Raw genomic sequence first — 17,027 nt, forward strand, 5'->3', positions numbered from 1 at the left:
TCTTTCCTGTAAAAAGAGTCTTTTAACAGGCAAGGGCCTGTTAAACTTTAACTTATCAGTATATAGCTTGAAGGGATTCTCCACTCAGATGTCATAAACTTCAGTGGAAAGATCCAGGATAAATTATGGGCCCCTCCATGCTGTATCACATCCTCTTCATGACCCCATCTCAGGCAGGCCTGGACAAGTGGCTGGATCCAAGAACTAGAAATCTTACCTGACCATATCAGCTCAAGGTCTGTTGCCAAGATGCCCAGGGCCCATTGCTAAAAGTAGGTGTCTTAAGAAAGAAGTATAGATAGTCTAGCTGCCATAAAGATGGGATTTGGTGGGATATATGCCCACTTGATTGTTTGGTAGTAATGTGTCTTTGGGGTGTACTGAGAGTTTGGAGTCCATCAATGGGATAATGTACTGATGGACTGACCAGGCATATAAGGAGGAGTCTGGGCACTGAAGGGGATAAAACCTGTACTCTGGAGAAGGTAGGGGTCTCAGACCATGAGGAACGTTTGAGATCTTATTTGTTGGAGAGGACCAGGTCCCTTTAATAAAGTTATTGGCTTGGGGCTCTGCCTCAGTTGTCTTATTTGCAGATTGGAGAATTTTACAGTTACACAGGTATGCTCTGGCATCATTCTCATAGAGTAAAGCCCACAATGTATCTCCCCTTCTCAGGGAGGCTCTACCCTGAGAGTTTTGCTATATCTCTTCTCTATTTCCATAAGCTTGAGCTTCCACTTATATTCTGCCCCCTCACTATTAGGTACCAGTAACTGACTGGCACCCTGTTCTGTTTGGTCACTTAACTTTTAGAATGGGATATTTACTTTGGAAATGTAGCAAAAACAAAAGTATAAACACTTTCCCCCAACACTTCAGTGGCACAACTCTTTCCTATATTACCTTGGTCTCTGGTGAGAGTGAGCCCAGATTTAGCATAGTTCCACCAAGTTCATGTCCAGATGTGACCTTTTGATGAATCCTTATCTTAGCTACTGCTGGGCTGAGTCCCTGGGGTCACTCCATAATCCTTGGAGTATTGATTCTCAGCTGGCTGCAAAACTATGGACTTAACTCTCAGAATCCTGGATTCTCAGAAGCTCTTGCTCTATACCCTGCTTTTACAATCACTTTTTTCTGTTCTTACTATAGATCTCACTTTTCCCAATTTTACCATCTTTTGTCTTTGCTTTAGTATTTCTTGAATCATTTAATTTTTGAGATCCCCCTCCATGTTTTCTTTTTTCTTTCTTCCTTTTCTTCCTTTCTTCCTTCCTTTTTCTCTTTCTTTCTTTCTTTCTTTCTTTCTTTCTTTCTTTCTTTCTTTCTTTCTTTCTTTCTTTCTTTCTTTCTTTCTTTCTTTCTTTCATGTTTGTTGCGGGTATGGAGTCCATTTCTGGAATAAGTCACAGATTCCCTCTTTGAGTTTTTCATTAAGAGTGATAATTTCAAGGCAGCTGGGTGGCCCAGTGGATAGAGAGCCAGGACTGGAGATGGGAGTTAAAATCTGACCTCAGGCTTTTCCTAGATGTGTGATTTTGGCCAACTTAGCCCCAATCCAATCCTTACCATTCTTCTGCCTTGGAACCAATACTTAGTAGTGATTCTAAGACAGAAAGTAATAATAATTTTTTTTTAAACCCTTGTACTTCGGTGTATTGTCTCATAGGTGGAAGATTGGTAAGGGTGGGCAATGGGGGTCAAGTGACTTGCCCAGGGTCACACAGCTGGGAAGTGGCTGAGGCCAGATTTGAACCTAGGACCTCCTGTCTCTAGGCCTGACTCTCACTCCACTGAGCTACCCAGCTGCCCCAAGAATAATTTTTTTAAAGTGATAATTTCACTCCTTACCCACTCCCCTCAAATCTTTTATTAGATCTTCTAACCACTCTGGACATTCCTATGCTTATTTATACTCTCTTTTCTGGTGTTCCAGTTGTAGTTCTTGGAGAATGCTTTATTTTTTTTTTTCCAAGAGTTTTTTTCTGGTATTTTTTTCTTAAAATTTTGAATTCTAGGGGGCAGCTGGGTGGCTCAGTGGATTGAGAGCCAGGCCTAGAGATGGGAGGTCCTGGGTTCAAATCTGGCCTCAGACACTTCCTAGCTGTGTGACCCTGGGCAAGTCACTTAACCCCCATTGCCTAGCCCTTCCCACTCTTTTGCCTTGGAGCCAATACACAGTATTGACTACAAGACAGAAGGTAAGGGTTTAAAAAAATTTAATTCTGAATATGAAAATTTAAATCTGAATACTAAGAAAAGAGAAAATTTTCATATTCAAAGCAGAATAGAAAAAGAAGACATGAAATTACTAATCTCTACAGCTTAGTTTTTAAAAATATATATAACAAATTCAGCAGGTCACTTTCAAAGTTGTCCTGTCTGCTAATGTTTCCCCTCTGAACTAAATGACTTGTTTCTAGTTTCCTCTTAATATTGTGTTGAGGAACGTTTCTTCATTGGCTCATTTCCTTAATCTGTCCATTTTTTCCTGTCAGGAATTTCTTGGGAGAATTACTGTCCTTTCTTTGTTTGGTGGTGGTGGTGGTTGATTTGGTGCCTTTCTAACTGTTCTGAGATGCTGAGAGGGAGCTGGGATGTAAAAAATTTTACTTAATCATCTTGCCAGAAGTCCATGTATAAAGATTGACTTTTTCCAACACTCTATGGGCAGATTCCTTCTTTTGAATATCTCATTCTCCCTTCTCTAATAGTTATTTATGTGTGTATGTGTCTTTTTCCTGATTACACTGACAGCTCTACAGGTATCTTTGTATTTCTTTTTTGTTTTTTTTTTTTAAACCCTTACCTTCCATCTTGGAGTCAATACTGTGTATTGGCTCCAAGGCAGAAGAGTGGTAAGAGCTAGGCAATGGGGGTCAAGTGACTTGCCCAGGGTCACACAGCTGGGAAGTGGCTGAGGCCGGGTTTGAACCTAGGAACTCCCGCCTCTAGGCCTGGCTCTCAATCCACTGAGCTACCCAGCTGCCCCCAATCTTTGTATTTCTAACACCTAGCATACCGCTTAATTTAGTATATGTTAATTGAATTGACATGAACTGTGATCACTTCAGTGGCAGACAGCTTTTGAAAATCAAGAAAGCATCAGATACACAGAACTAGACTTACAAGTGGAGACGTCCAAGCATACTTCCCCAGTTATTTCTAAATCCTATGAGGTTCTATCATTCCATAGTCCTTCCAATTATTTTTTTTCCATCTTCAGTATCAGTTTCTCAGTCTAAGCCACAGTGAAGTGGGTGCTAAAGAATAAAAAGGGTTCTCTCTTCTCCAGCCCTTAGGAATTTTCGACTGCTTTCAAGAATATAGTTTTGCAGGATCAAAGAGTTCTGGGACATCTCTCTTATTTGTCTCATGTTCCCAGATCACTTCTATGGCTCTGCCAGGGTCAGAAATGAAAAAGTCTGTTTACTCTTGCTCTACGGGTCACTTCATATCATTGGGTCAAGAGACTGCTAAGCTTCAGAGAGTAGGGGTTTTGTCAGGTTTCCCATCAAACTGCCTCCTACTTCTGCTTTTAATATTCTACCCCACTCACCAAGGGATGCAAGACCTTATAAACTGAAGAGCCCCTAGTGTCTGCCAAGAACTACATAGCTCTGTTTTCAGACTCTGTGGTTTATTAATCCTCATCCTCGGACCAGAAATTCCATTACATTTTAAAACTATTTTCCAAATATATCAAGAAAGGTCATTTCCTGTTTTTTTAAGGAAGAAAATATTTGCCAAAATCCACAAAGAGAAAAGAGTCGATTTTCTAGAGGATAAGGAGAATAGAAGTGGGGCTTATCCCACTGGGAAAGCCTTCTCTTAGCTGGAAAGTTCTCAAGGTCATCTCCCTGTGTTCAAATGGATAATGTTCATAGTTCACATTTTTATGACACATTATGGAGAAGGGGTGGGCAAACTAGGGCCCATGAGCCAAATCCACCTGCCTGTTTTTGTAAGGCCTGGGAGCCAAGAATGGTTTTTATGTCTTAAAATAAAATCCTACTGTATTTTAGAATGTAATCTCACCATTTCTTAGCTCAGGTCCTAAAAAAATGGGCACTAGGCCAGATTTGGTCCTTGGGTCACAGTTTGTCCACTCTGGCTTACAAAGCATTTTTCTCATAAAAATTCTATAAGGTAGAAAATACCTTATTAAACAAATGAGGAAACTGAGACTCATAAAGAGGAAATGACTTAGCCTGAATCTTATGGCTAGTAAATGGCAGGGTTAGAACTCAAAATCAGGTCTATTAAGTCCAAGACTAGGGCTATTTATATTACATTCTGCTGCTTCTCGATATATGGATGTGAACATGATAATGCCACTAAATTTCAGAATCTTATGACTTAAAATTCAATTTGATTTAAATCAACAAACATTTATTAAGCACCTATTGTATAGGTCACTGTGGCGGGTTCTGGGGATACAAAGACAAAATCAAATTGTCCTTGATCTCAGTTAGATGCTGACATTTGATGGGGGGGGGTGGTGGGGAGGAGAGGATACGTATGCCAGTAAGTAAACTCAAAATTTATTCAAAATAAGGTGTGGGTATGCGAGGGAGGGGAGTCCCCTATAAATCTTAAAGGAAGAGGTTTTGCTTAAGCTAAGCTTTGAAGGGAACAAGGAATTCTAAGAGGTAGTTATAAAAAGTAAAAGAATTCTAGGCATAGGGGACAGCCCGTGGAAAGGAATGGTGATGGAAGGAACAGCAAAGATGCCTCTTTGCCGAAACACAGAGTATATCAAGGAAATGATATGAAATCAGAATAGAAAAGTCAGAACCAGACTGTGAAGGGGTATAAATGCCAGGCTAAGGAGTTTGCATCTAATCATTAAGGCAACTGGCAAACATCTAAGTAAAGAGGAGAGCATGGCTGGAATTGTGCTTTAGGAATATGGATTTGACAATGAGAATGGACTGAAGGAGGAGAGACTAGGCTCAGGGGAAACGGTGAGGAAGTGAGAGACCAAAGCCAGGTGAGGGATGATGAGGGCAGCTATGTGAGTAGAGAGGATAAGAATGAAAGAAATGTTGTGAAGGCAGAATTAACAAGACCTGAAAACTATGAGGGCTCAGGGTGAGGGAGAGAGAAGAGTCAAGGAAGTCAAGATGTGTGAACCTGAGTAACTAGAAAGATAGTTGTTTCTGGGGCAGCTAGGCGACTCAGTGGATAAAGTCAGACCTGGAGATGGGAGGTCCTGGGTTCAAATCTGGCCTCAGACACTTCCTAGCTGTATGACCTTGGGCAAGTCACTTAACCCCTATTGCTCAACCCTTACCTCTCTTCTACCTTGGAACTGACACTAAGTATTGATTCTAAGACCTAAGGTAGGGGTTTAAAAAGAAAGATAGTTGTTCTCTTGGCAGACAGAGGGAAGTTAGCAGGAAGAATGGATTTATGGCGAAAGATAATGAGTTCTAGTTCAGTGATTTTCGAGTTTGAGATATCTATGAGACCTTTATCAGAGAGGTAGCTGGCCCAATAAGAAGAGTTTTGGATTTGGAGTCAGTAAAACCTGATTCTGGACAAGTCACTTGACTTCATTAAGCCTCAGTTCCCTCATCTGAAAACAAGGATAAGAATAGCACTTACTTTACAGAGTTGTTGTGAGGATCAAATAAGATAACAGAAGTAAAATGCTTTATAAACTTTAAGGCTCAATAGAAATGGCAGTTATTATTATTGCTGTTATTATTACATTCAATTTGAGACTTCCAATTGGCAATCAGAAAAATATGCCTGGAGCTCAGGTACAATATGAGCGTGGCCCATGTAGATAGGATAATTACCTGAATAGAGACAATAACTAACCTCATGCAGGTTGATGGAATCAGCAGGAGAGGAGAGTATAGAAAGAAAGAAGAGAACGAGAGTCAAGAGGGTAACATATATCATTACTGTGTGTCCAAGGCAGAAGAGTGGTAAGGGCTGGCAATGGGGGTTAAATGACTTACCCAGGGTCATACAGCTAGGAAGTGTTTGAGATTTGAACCCAGAACTACCCCGCCTACCTCCCCCTAACACCCAGGTTCTCAATCCACTGAGCTACCTGGCTGTCTCCAACAGGGTTAAATGCTGTAAAAAGTTAAGGCAGGATGGGACCTGAGAAAAAGTCAATGGATGTGGCCATTAAGTAATCATTGGTGACTCAGGGAGTGGTGGGTGCAGAAGCCAGACTGTAGATGGGTGGAAAGAATGAGAAGGTGAAGAAATCAATTTTCTAAAATACATTTTGCTATCATAAATATACAGGCCAACAGCTGGAGGGAAGGGGACGTTCTCTATAACAAGTTTGCCAATAGTTTGTCGATTTAGATCTGGTAATGGCCTACAAGCCACTATTCCATGTGCAGTGGAGAAAGAGATGAAAATGAGCACCCAGAAATCGAGAGCAAAGTTGTTTGGGACCAGGGAGATTTGGGCTTGCTCATAGCCAGCAGGGAGGGAGTCAGGAGATAAGGAGATAAAGATCACAGAGAGGGAGAAAGTGGGGAGCTTTGGGAGGGAGCTTGGGAGGAGAGGCCCTAGCCCTTAGGCCTTCTGCCTTGGAGTTATTAACTGAGAGCAAAGGTAAGAGTTTAAAAAAAAAGAGGGGCAGAAGAAGTTCTTTGCCCTTAACATGCAAATATATAGACAAAGCAAGTTATATTTAAAATAAATAAGAAATAATTATCAGAGCAAAGGTACTAGAAGGTACTAGAATTAAGAGGGGTTGGGGAAGGCTCCAGTAAAAGATAGGAGTTGAGGAGGGTAAGTAGTCTAAGTAGGGGGGGACATCCAGAAAATGTGGAGAATAAGATATAAGAAAACAGGAGAGGTAGGAGGGGCCTAGGTTATGAAAGGCTTTGAATGCCAAGCAAAGCATTTTTTATTTGATTCTGGGGGTGATAGGGAGCCACTGGAGCTTGTGGAGAAGGGTAGAGAAATGAGTGGATGGATTTTAGGAACTTTAGGAAAATCATTTTAGTGACTGAATGGAGGATGGATTAGAGTGAGGAGACACTGGAGGCAGACAGACCCACCAGCAGGCTACTGCCAAGGGGGAGGAGATGCAGGCTTGCACCAGAGCAGTGGCACAGAAGAAAAGGGGGCTTATTCCAGAGATGATGCCAAGGTAGATCGACAGGCCTGGGCAACAGCTTGAAGGTGGAGGAGTTAGAGATGGGGAGACTGGCAGGATGGTGTTGCCCCCTAGAGTAACAGGGAAGTTTGGGGGGAAGATAAATTCTGTTTTGTATGGGCTGAGTTTAAGATTTCTACAGGACATCCAGCTGGAGATTTGAGATCAGCAGGGAGTCTGGGGCAAGACTGGCAGTTTTGAGAATTATCAGCATAGCAATGGTAATGAAATCCAGGAGAGCCAATAAGATGATAATTTAGTTAGGTCTGTTATTCGGTGCCTGGGCCTGGCATAAAAGAGGAAGGGTGGCGATCATCTGGAGTAGCCTTTCTGGTCCCCAGGCGGCATGATAAGTGACTGAGTAGATCAAACAGGGATGATGAGGGCAGAAAAACAAGGGAGGCCAAAGTCAGGGAGGTCAGGCTCAAGAACAGCCAGGCAGCCGCTGAACCCAAGAAAGAGTACTGAACTGGAGTTGAGAAACCCCAATCTTAGCCCCAGCTCTGCTGTGTGCCCTGAGTCAGACAGCTTCCTCTCTCAAGGACTCTGTTCCTTCTTAATAAAATTATGAAAGTGAAATAGGCCATCTCTACCATCCCTTCTGGCTTCGGTAGCTCACGTTCTAAGACTCCTAACTCTGAAGTTCTTTAGGTGATTTTCTGATATCAATTCCAGCTCTAACATTCTGTTCTAAGGTCCCTCAAAGACCACACATTAGGTGACACAAACCAGGCTTTAAACCTGGATCTCCTGACTCTTAAGTACTTAATAGGTCTCACATATCGTTCAAAGTCTGGTGGCTCTGATAGATAGGTGATGACTTGAACCCTTCATCTGACACCTCTTTGAAGCAGGAAACCAGTGAAACAGAACCCAACCCCAGGGCTTCAGATGGCAGTAAGATGATCCTGTACTAAGCTTCCAATCACTTAGATCACCAGAGGAAAAACATCCTTCCCTGTCTCTTCAAAATGAAAATTTTATTTTTTCGACCACTGGTTAAAAAAAAATTCCTAAGATTTGGCTGTTGAGAAGCTCACAAAAAAAAAAAAAAATTAATTAAAAAAAAGGAGGAAAGAGTCATACTTAAAACACATTTGAAGATTTGCCGATTAAAAAGCCCTGAACTTGCCTGCCCTTTGATCCAGCCATACCATTGTTGGGTTTGTACCCCAAAGAGATCATAAATAAACAGACTTGTACGAAAATATTTATAGCTGCGCTTTTTGTGGTGGCAAAAAACTGGAAAAGGAGGGTATGTCCTTCAATTGGGGAATGGCTGAACGAACTGTGGTATATGCTGGTGATGGAATACTATTGCGCTCAAAGGAATAATAAACTGGAGGAATTCCATGTGAACTGGAAAGACCTCCAGGAACTGATGCAGAGTGAAAGGAGCAGAGCCAGAAGAACATTGTACACAGAGACTGATACACTGTGGTAAAATAGAATGTAATGGACTTCTATACTGGCAGCAATGCAATGACCCAGGACAATTCTGAGGGATTTATGGTAAAGACGCTACCCACATTCAGAGGAAGGACTGCAGGAGAGGAAACATATAAGAAAAACAACTGCTTGAACACATGGGTTGATGTGGACATGATTGGGGATGTAGACTCAAAACTACCACACCAAAGCAACTATTAACAATTTGGAAATAGGTTTTGATCAATGACACGTGATAAAACCAGTGGAAATGTGTGTCGGCCATGGGTGGGGGGGGTGCAGGGGGTGAAGGGGAAAGTAGGAGTATGAATCATGTAACCATGTTAAAAACGAATATTAATAAATGTTTTAAAAAAAAAAACCCTGAACTTAAGTTATAAAAACCTGGTTCAAACACTGGCTCTGCCATTTGTTTGCTGTTCAATCTAGGGCAAGACACTCCCCCTCTATCTCCTAGCCTCGGTTTCCTCCTCTCTAAAAGATAATAATTTCTACCGTGCTTCCCACACAGAATTGTAATAATAAAATAAAATCATACATGGCATACTTTCCTTGCTCTCTATTTCTGGGTGCTTAATTTCATTTCTTTCTCCCCACGGCATATGGAGCAATGTTTGAAGTCCATTGACATTGATCTATAGTCTATAAACAAACTTATCTATAGAGAGAACCTTTGCTCTAGGTAGAAAATTAACTCACAATTTTCTGTTGGGAAGCATCGGTGTTCTGAAAACCCAAAGAGTTTGAATAGCTATCTCAGTTTCCCCATATGTAAAACAAAGGGATTGAACTTAGATATAATTGCCATGATCCAGTTCAGCTCTAAAATTCGAGGTTCAATGAGTCTTTTCACATATTGGACACTGCAGGTATATTCTCTAAGATTCCTTCTAGCTCTAATTTTCTGTATTCTATGTTCTAAAGTCACTTCCAGCTGTGACACTCCATGCTCTATGTTCTAGATATTTTTCCAACTTTAAACATTCTGTCAACCTTTGATTTTATGCAACTATAAAACTCTGTATGAATGCAAGTTATTTCAACAATTCATCACTTGATAGAATTCTGCTGGCTCAAGTAGTTTTCTTGGGCCTGTCGAGATACTGATCTCTTGGGGGACTCATCACAGATTAGTTTACAGTTTCTTAATGCTCAAGTGAATCTTTGGTTCTGCTTGTCTCACAACTCAGGGCCTTGCTGATCCTAGAATATTGAGGCTGCAAGGGTCCTTGGAACACAGAATATTATAGTTTGAAGGGACACATCTTAAAGCATAGAACACAGAACTAGAAGTCCTTCAAAGACCATCTAGTTCAGTCCCTTGTAGATGAAAAATTGAGCCTCAAAGAAGTGATCAGTGACCAAGGAATGATCAAGCCGATAGCACCATAGAAAGTCTCTGAACAAGCAGTGTTTCAAGGGTTCTTTTCAGCAGCTCAGTGAGGATCGGAGAGAGGCTCAGGGAAGATTCATGCTTTGCCCAAACTCACACATCAGTAAAAGAGTGGGACATGATTAGAACCCTAACTGAGTCCATCATGCTTTCCATTTCCTGTGGCCCCTCCTATAGATATAGTCTGCATGAAGGCCAATAGTCCTTTGTTCAATAACCTCATATTTTCATTTTCCCTCTTTGCCTCTCATGTCACTGGATGCCACCAGAAGAGACTTCACAGCTGGGCTGTGTCGGTGCCTGTGCAGTCTCAAAGCTGACAAGGTCACTCTCATGTGGGGCTGGCCCAGACACACTTTGTGCTCATTCCTCTCTCTGCCAGCTTTGGAATGGAGAGGAGGTTCAGAGGCCAGTCTGCCAGAACTGGGGGAGGCAGGATTATGCGTCATCATGGAGAGGAGCTTTCAGAGGCCACATAGTCTCTGCATAACTGGAGAGAGTCCCAGATTATACTTTTGATGGCTCCACACAGAACATCTGTGCCCAAGATGAACCTTCATGGCTCACAAGAAAGAAAGGAATCTGCCTACATTTTAATAACATTTATTCAACAAACATTCATTAAATGATTACAAGGTAAAAGGCCCTTTGTTAGGTGCAGGGGAGAGACAAAGATAAATAAGAAGCAGTCTTCTTCCTTCCTTCAAAGAGTTAAACATCCAGTAGGAGAATTTATTATTATTATTATTTATTATCCAATAATTATTAATAATAATAGCCAGCATTTAAATAGTATTTTATAGCTCAAGGCAAGGGAAACAAAGGAATACTGGAGCCAAAGTCATCATGTTATGCCTGAGTTAGTCAGCCACTTGACAGTCCTGTGTCTTTGGGCATTAAAAGAGCATGGAAAATGAGAAAGGTATATCAAGATTAGAGAAGGGAGATGTCTTAATTTTCAAAAAAGGGAACAGGATCTGCAGTGATCCAGTGAGTGGGTCTTTTATTAAAGAGATGGGTGGCAAACATCTTGAAAAGGAAGTAAGGAATTCATCATGCCTAAATGGTCAAAGGGTATGAACAAGCAGTTCTCAGAGGAAGAAATTAAAACTATAACCACATGAAAAAAATGCTCCAAATCACTATAGATTAGAGAAATGCAAATTAAAGCAACTCTGAGATACTACCCCACATCTATAAGATTGACTAATGTCAATTATCCAGCAATGATAAATGATGAAGAGAATGTGGGAAAAGTGGAACACATATACTATTGGTAGAGCTGTGAACAATCATTATGAAAAGCAATTTGGAGCTATGCCCAAAATATTTTTTGTGCATATTCTTTGACCCAGAAATACCACTATGAAATCTATATCCCAAAGAAATCATAGAGAAGGGAAACAGACCTACATGTACAAAAATATTTATAGCAGCTTTGTGGTGGCAAAAAAATGGAAAATGAAGGGATGTCCATCAGTTGGGGGAAAGCTGAACAAATTATGGTATTTGGATGAAATACTATTGTACTATAAGAAATGATGAATGGGATGACTTAAAAAAAATCATTAAGATTTCTATGAACTGATGCAAAGTGAAGTAAGCAGAACCAGGAGAACACTACATTAAAAGAAATATTATACAAAGAACAACTGTGAAGGACTAAACTATTATCAGCAGTGCTGCAAGGACCCAAGATATCGCCAAGAGGCTCATGATAAAAAGTGCTATCCACAGCCACAGAAGGAAGTGTCAGATTATGAATGCAGACTGAATCCTGCCAACCATTTTCCTTCATGATTTTTTTCTTACATGTGCAAGATAAGTCTTTTTTCACAATATGAGGAATAGGGAAATTTCTGTTGTATGACAACACTGGCATAATCTATATCAGACTGCTTGTGGCCTGGGAAGGGGGAAGGGAAGGAAGGGAGGAAGAGATTTGGATTGCAAAAGGAGGTCAGAAAGCAACTGTTAAAAAATTGTTTCTACATGTAATTGAAAAATTAATAAAAGGAATGAGTTGCTAAAAAAAAACAAAACAACGAAAAGAATACATCATGCTGACTAACCTCATTCTTTTTTTTAACAAGATTACTAAAATCATAAGTGAGGACAACAAGATACAGTTTTGCTAGTCTTTTACAAAACTTTTGATAAAATATCTCATACTATCCTTGTGGATAAGATGAAGAGATATGGATTAAATAATTAAATGATTAGATAAATTCAGACTGGTTGGATGGCCAGATTCAAAGAGTAGTTGGTTAATGGTTCAATATAAATTTAACATTCATTGTTATTAAAATTCCTTCACTTAAATTTCATACTATGTTTGGCTCAATATTTTAGTTTATCAAGATCTTATTGGATCCTGATTCTGTTATCCAGTTTATCAAGATCTTATTGGATCCTGATTCTGTTATCCAGAGGGATAGTTAGCTATCCCTCTTTCTCTCCCAGCTTTGTGTCACCTGCAAAGTTGATAAGCACTTGTTCTTTGCCTTTACCTGACATTAATTAAAAGAAGAAAAATTCATGCATAAGGACAAGACCTGAAGTTTTCCTACAGAGACCTCCTTCCAAATTGATATTAAACAATTAATGACTGTCCTATAGGTTTAACATTTAATGAATTCCAAGTCCACCAGACTATAATCTCATCTAGTCTACATCAGTCCATCCTGCAACGGAATTATTCATGCCTAATTAAAAAATAAACAACAAGCTCTGTCATAATGTACATTGATCTGAAATATTCACTTTGGGGGCATCATGGTATAGTAGGAATAACCCTGGATAGCAGATTAAGTCAAATGCCAGATCAAATACTAACTGTGATCCTAGGTAAAGCATTTCACCTCTCCAAGATTCAGTTTCCTCATTTATAAAATGGAGATAGTAATTTTTGTAAACTTTAAAATACTAATAAAAAATTTAGTTCTAAATTCTCTCTCTCTAGCTTCTCTCCTTCCCATTGAGAGGCAAAAGATATGATATCCATTATGTATCTACAAGTATTTTTGTATATATAAGTCCTTTTTCTTTTATCTCTTTTGTTTCTTACCATTTATTTTATTTTTATATATAACAATGCAATCTGTAATATAGCAATAATATAATACACATAATGTTATAAATATGTAATAAATTATAATAAATATGCTTATCCAAAAGAAACTAATTATCATATAAGTTATGTCCAAAAATATATATATATATATATGTCATTCTTTTTTTCTTCTCCTCCTCTTTAGATCTCTTTCAGATATAGCCCTAGTAGTGATATTGCTAGGTCAAAGGGTATGCACCGTTCCAAATTATTCTCTACAAGGGCTAGACCAGTTCATAACCGAACCAATAGTGCATTAGTGTCTCTATTTTGCCACAACCCCTCTATCATTTTTCTCTTCTGTCATTTTAGCCAATCTAAGAGATGTGAGGTGGTATTCTCAGTTGTTTTAATGTGTATTTTTCTAATTATTAGTATTTTAGAGCACTTTTTCATATCCTCATTGAAAGCTTTGATTTCTTCTTCTGAAAATCGCTTGTTCATATCTTTTGACCATTTATCAATTAGGGAATGGCCCTTATTTTTATAAATTGGCTTAGCTCCCTTTATCATAGAAACTTGCCATAAATTCTTTTTCATAGTTTCCTGCTTTCTTTCTAATTTTGGCTACCCTGGTTTTGTTTGTGCAAACCCTTTTTAGTTTAATATAATCAAAATTACACATTTTACTTCTATCTCATTTGGATATTAACTAAATTAGTTTATTTTTTATTAAGTACTGAAGTATTGCTAATAATTCTAGAGCAGTGATGGGCAAACTATAGCGTGTGGGCCAGATGGGGGAGGGGTCCTGAAATGTTCTATTCTGCTTCGGGACATCATTCTTAATCTGACGAATACAATGAGTATAGCATACAATACAATGAAACTTCGAAAGAGTTGCCCTTGAAACAGACTGACAGATGAGTATTTCCTTTCCTTTGGCCCCCTCTTTAAAAAGTTTGCCCATCACTGTTGTAGAGCATCAAATGTGTCTTTTTCTCAAGACAAATGTAAAGTCTCTAACATTATGCAATAATTCATTTTTCCCTACAAACAGAAACATAAGTGCTTAAGAAAATATTTGTAGACTTGGAATAGAAGGTGTATCAGGGGCGGCTAGGTGGCTCAGTGGATTGATGGCCAGGTCCAGAGACAGGAGGTCCTGGGTTCAAAGTCATTTTGTTCCCATTGCCTAGTCCTTACCACTCTTATGCTGTGGAATCGATACACAATATTAATTCTGAGATGTAAGATAAAGGTTTAAAAAAAAGGAGAGAAAGTATATAACTTCTCACCTGGTTTAGTTTTTTTCTCTTCCCATCATGCCTTCAGATCTTTAGCCTTTGATTAATCACTCTGGATAGTCTGAGAAACAAAGGGGTAAAAAAAAGTTAATGTCAGAAAAAAGTGGTTAAATCCAACAAACATTTATTAAATGCTCACTATGTGACAAGCATTGTGATTTTGAAGGATAGGCAAAATTTCAACATATTACAGAGCAGGGAAGGCAAAGATCTAGGGACAGGAAATCTTAATGGTGTGGGGGAATGTGTGTTAGAAAGAGTATATAGTCTGAATTGGTTGTAGAGAACATGAAGGGAAGTTACTTGGTGTCAGATTGTGGAAGGCCTTAAATGACAGAGTAAAGAGCTAAGACGAGCAATGAATCAGTCCATTGCTCTGATAAATGCTTCCAAGTTCTAAGCTAAGGAAGAGTGAATAGAGTCTTTCATAGGAGATGCCTGGCTTTTAAGAAAATACCATTTCCTTAGTATCCATGCTCATTCAGTGTAACTAGGCCTGAGATAGAGGTCAGAAAGTTGTGTTATAAAGTAGTTCTCCTGCTGGGAGGTTAGTTTTGATTTCCTCACTTAAGTCTATCACTTTTATCTTTCTGATAAATTGTAAAATTTTACTTTTTAAAAACTAAAAAGATGCCCCGGGCCTTGTCTCGGGGCTTTAGTCACAAAAATGTCAGAACTGGAAGAGATCCTAGAATGAAAAGGGTTCTCAGAGTATGATCTCTTCATTTAAAAAAGGAATTATGAATGGCATTGAGAGGGGAAGTGAATTACATAATTACTCTTCAACTTATGTATTCTAACTCTATAAACATTGAGTTAGTGCCCTGTAAAAACCCATTGGAGAAGGAGAGATCCTTCTTTCGGGTTATAAATTCGCTTTCACAATACTTAGAAGCAATACTGCACCCTTGTCCTACAAACCCAGTTAAATGCATTTCTGATTCGACAGTAAGGCTTTGCTGGTGAGCTACAACTCAGCAGCAGTAATTTTCGGTTGTGATCATTGACGCCTCAGGTAGATTCTCCAGCCTTTCAATCAAGTGAGTCTTTCTCAGTGCTTGGAAAAGGAGAAACAGTAAAATGGGGTGGTTCATAATTCTTTTAAACCCTTGCCTTCCATCTTAGAATCAATACTATATATTGATTCCAAGGCAGAAGAGCAGTAAGGGCTGGACAATTAATTGGGTTTAAGTGATTTGCCTAGAATCATAAAGCTAGGAAGTATCTGCGGCCAGATTTGATTCCAAGACCATTGTCTCCAGGCTTGGCTCTCTATTCACTGAGCCACCTCGCTGCTCCCTATGGTTCATAATTTAATGAAAGAAAAAAAGGGCGCAATATAGTTTAACCCAGGAAGTAAAAAAGAAAAACAAAACAATACAAAACAAACAAACAAAAAAACCCCAAAGGAAGTTTTAGTCTCTCCTGTAAAGAAAAGAAAAAAATATTGAATGCTACATAGGAAATACCTTAGGATTTATTGTTAGAACTGGAAGGGACCTTAGTACTGTATGTCAGGAAAGGGAGAGAGAGACTTACTTTAGAAGTCATCTAGTTTAATCTTTCATTTTACAGGAGAACCTGAGGAGCAAATGGAGTTGCGCTGGAGGTCAAATGGAGGATACTTTAATTCACTTCTAGACAACCCTTTTGCCTCCTCTAAATTTACATGTTCAGAGTTTACAAGAAAAGAATATAGATTTAGGGCTTAGAGGTTATCTAGTCCAATTCCATCATAGACAGGGAAACTGAGAACCAAAGAGGGAGACAGTATGGAGTCACAGAGTTAGTAAGAGATGGAGCCTGGACAAGAGCTGAAGTTCAGTGTATTTTCCACTCTGCCATGTATCCAGTTGTTCCAAATATGAGTAGTTTTGAGCAACTGCTAACATGTAGCCCAAACCAGGATGAAATTTGAACCATAGTTAGATCAAAGATCTACTAATTGTTTTATACCATGTTTTCATTCCATTCCCCTAAATTGCCTAGAATTTCAGATATTTCTGGTGCAGAACTCCCCAGCCTTTTTGTGAGGAAAAATGACCTTATTTCCCCAAAGCCCATGATCAAATGGTTATAGGGCTGAGAGCTGGAAGGAGCCTTAAAGGTCTACTACATGAGTTCTACACCCTGTTTGTGTAATGGACCCCTCTGAAGGTCTGGGAAGCCTATGGAATCTTTCTCAGAATAATTTTAAACCCTTACTTTCTATTTTAGAATTGAGACTTGTTTCTAAGGTGGAAGAATGGTAAGGGCAAAGCAATTGGGGTTTAGTGTCTTGCCCAGGGTTCCATAGCTAGGAGTGTCTGAAGTCAAATTTGAATCCAGTACCAAGCCTGGCACTCTATCTACTAAGTCACTTTGCTGTTCCCACAATCACATTTTTAAATGCATAAAACAAAATGACAGGATTGCCAAAAAAACCAATTATATTAAATTATTGTTATCTATCTATTTATCCATCTCTATTTACTTCTTTTTAAACCTTTATCTTCCATCTTAGAATTAATATTAAAGATTGGTTCCAAGGCAGAAGGGTGGCAAGAGCTAGCCCATGGGGATTAAGTGACTTCCCCAGGGTTACACAGCTAGGAAGTATCTGAGGCCACATTTGAACTTCCTGCTTCCAAGCTTGGTACTCTATTCACTAAGTTGTTTAGTTGCCCCACAATAATATTTTTAAAT

At 39.2% G+C, this 17,027-nt stretch overlaps 1 protein-coding gene across 5 annotated transcripts in view; it reads right to left on the bottom strand.

The window, feature by feature from the left end:
* The window catches only part of PKIG (cAMP-dependent protein kinase inhibitor gamma), a 90,167-nt gene that overhangs the window by 11,848 nt on the left and 61,292 nt on the right, over positions 1 to 17,027 (bottom strand). For all 5 annotated transcript variants that reach the window (XM_044663800.1, XM_044663799.1, XM_044663801.1 and 2 more), the window contains one exon: positions 14,334 to 14,403. The gene's annotated coding sequence lies outside the window, so the exon portion shown is untranslated. The remainder of the gene's footprint in view (positions 1 to 14,333; positions 14,404 to 17,027) is intronic.

Source organism: Gracilinanus agilis, chromosome 2 (assembly GCF_016433145.1).
Source record: "Gracilinanus agilis isolate LMUSP501 chromosome 2, AgileGrace, whole genome shotgun sequence".
In the NCBI taxonomy this organism is placed as follows: domain Eukaryota; kingdom Metazoa; phylum Chordata; class Mammalia; order Didelphimorphia; family Didelphidae; genus Gracilinanus; species Gracilinanus agilis.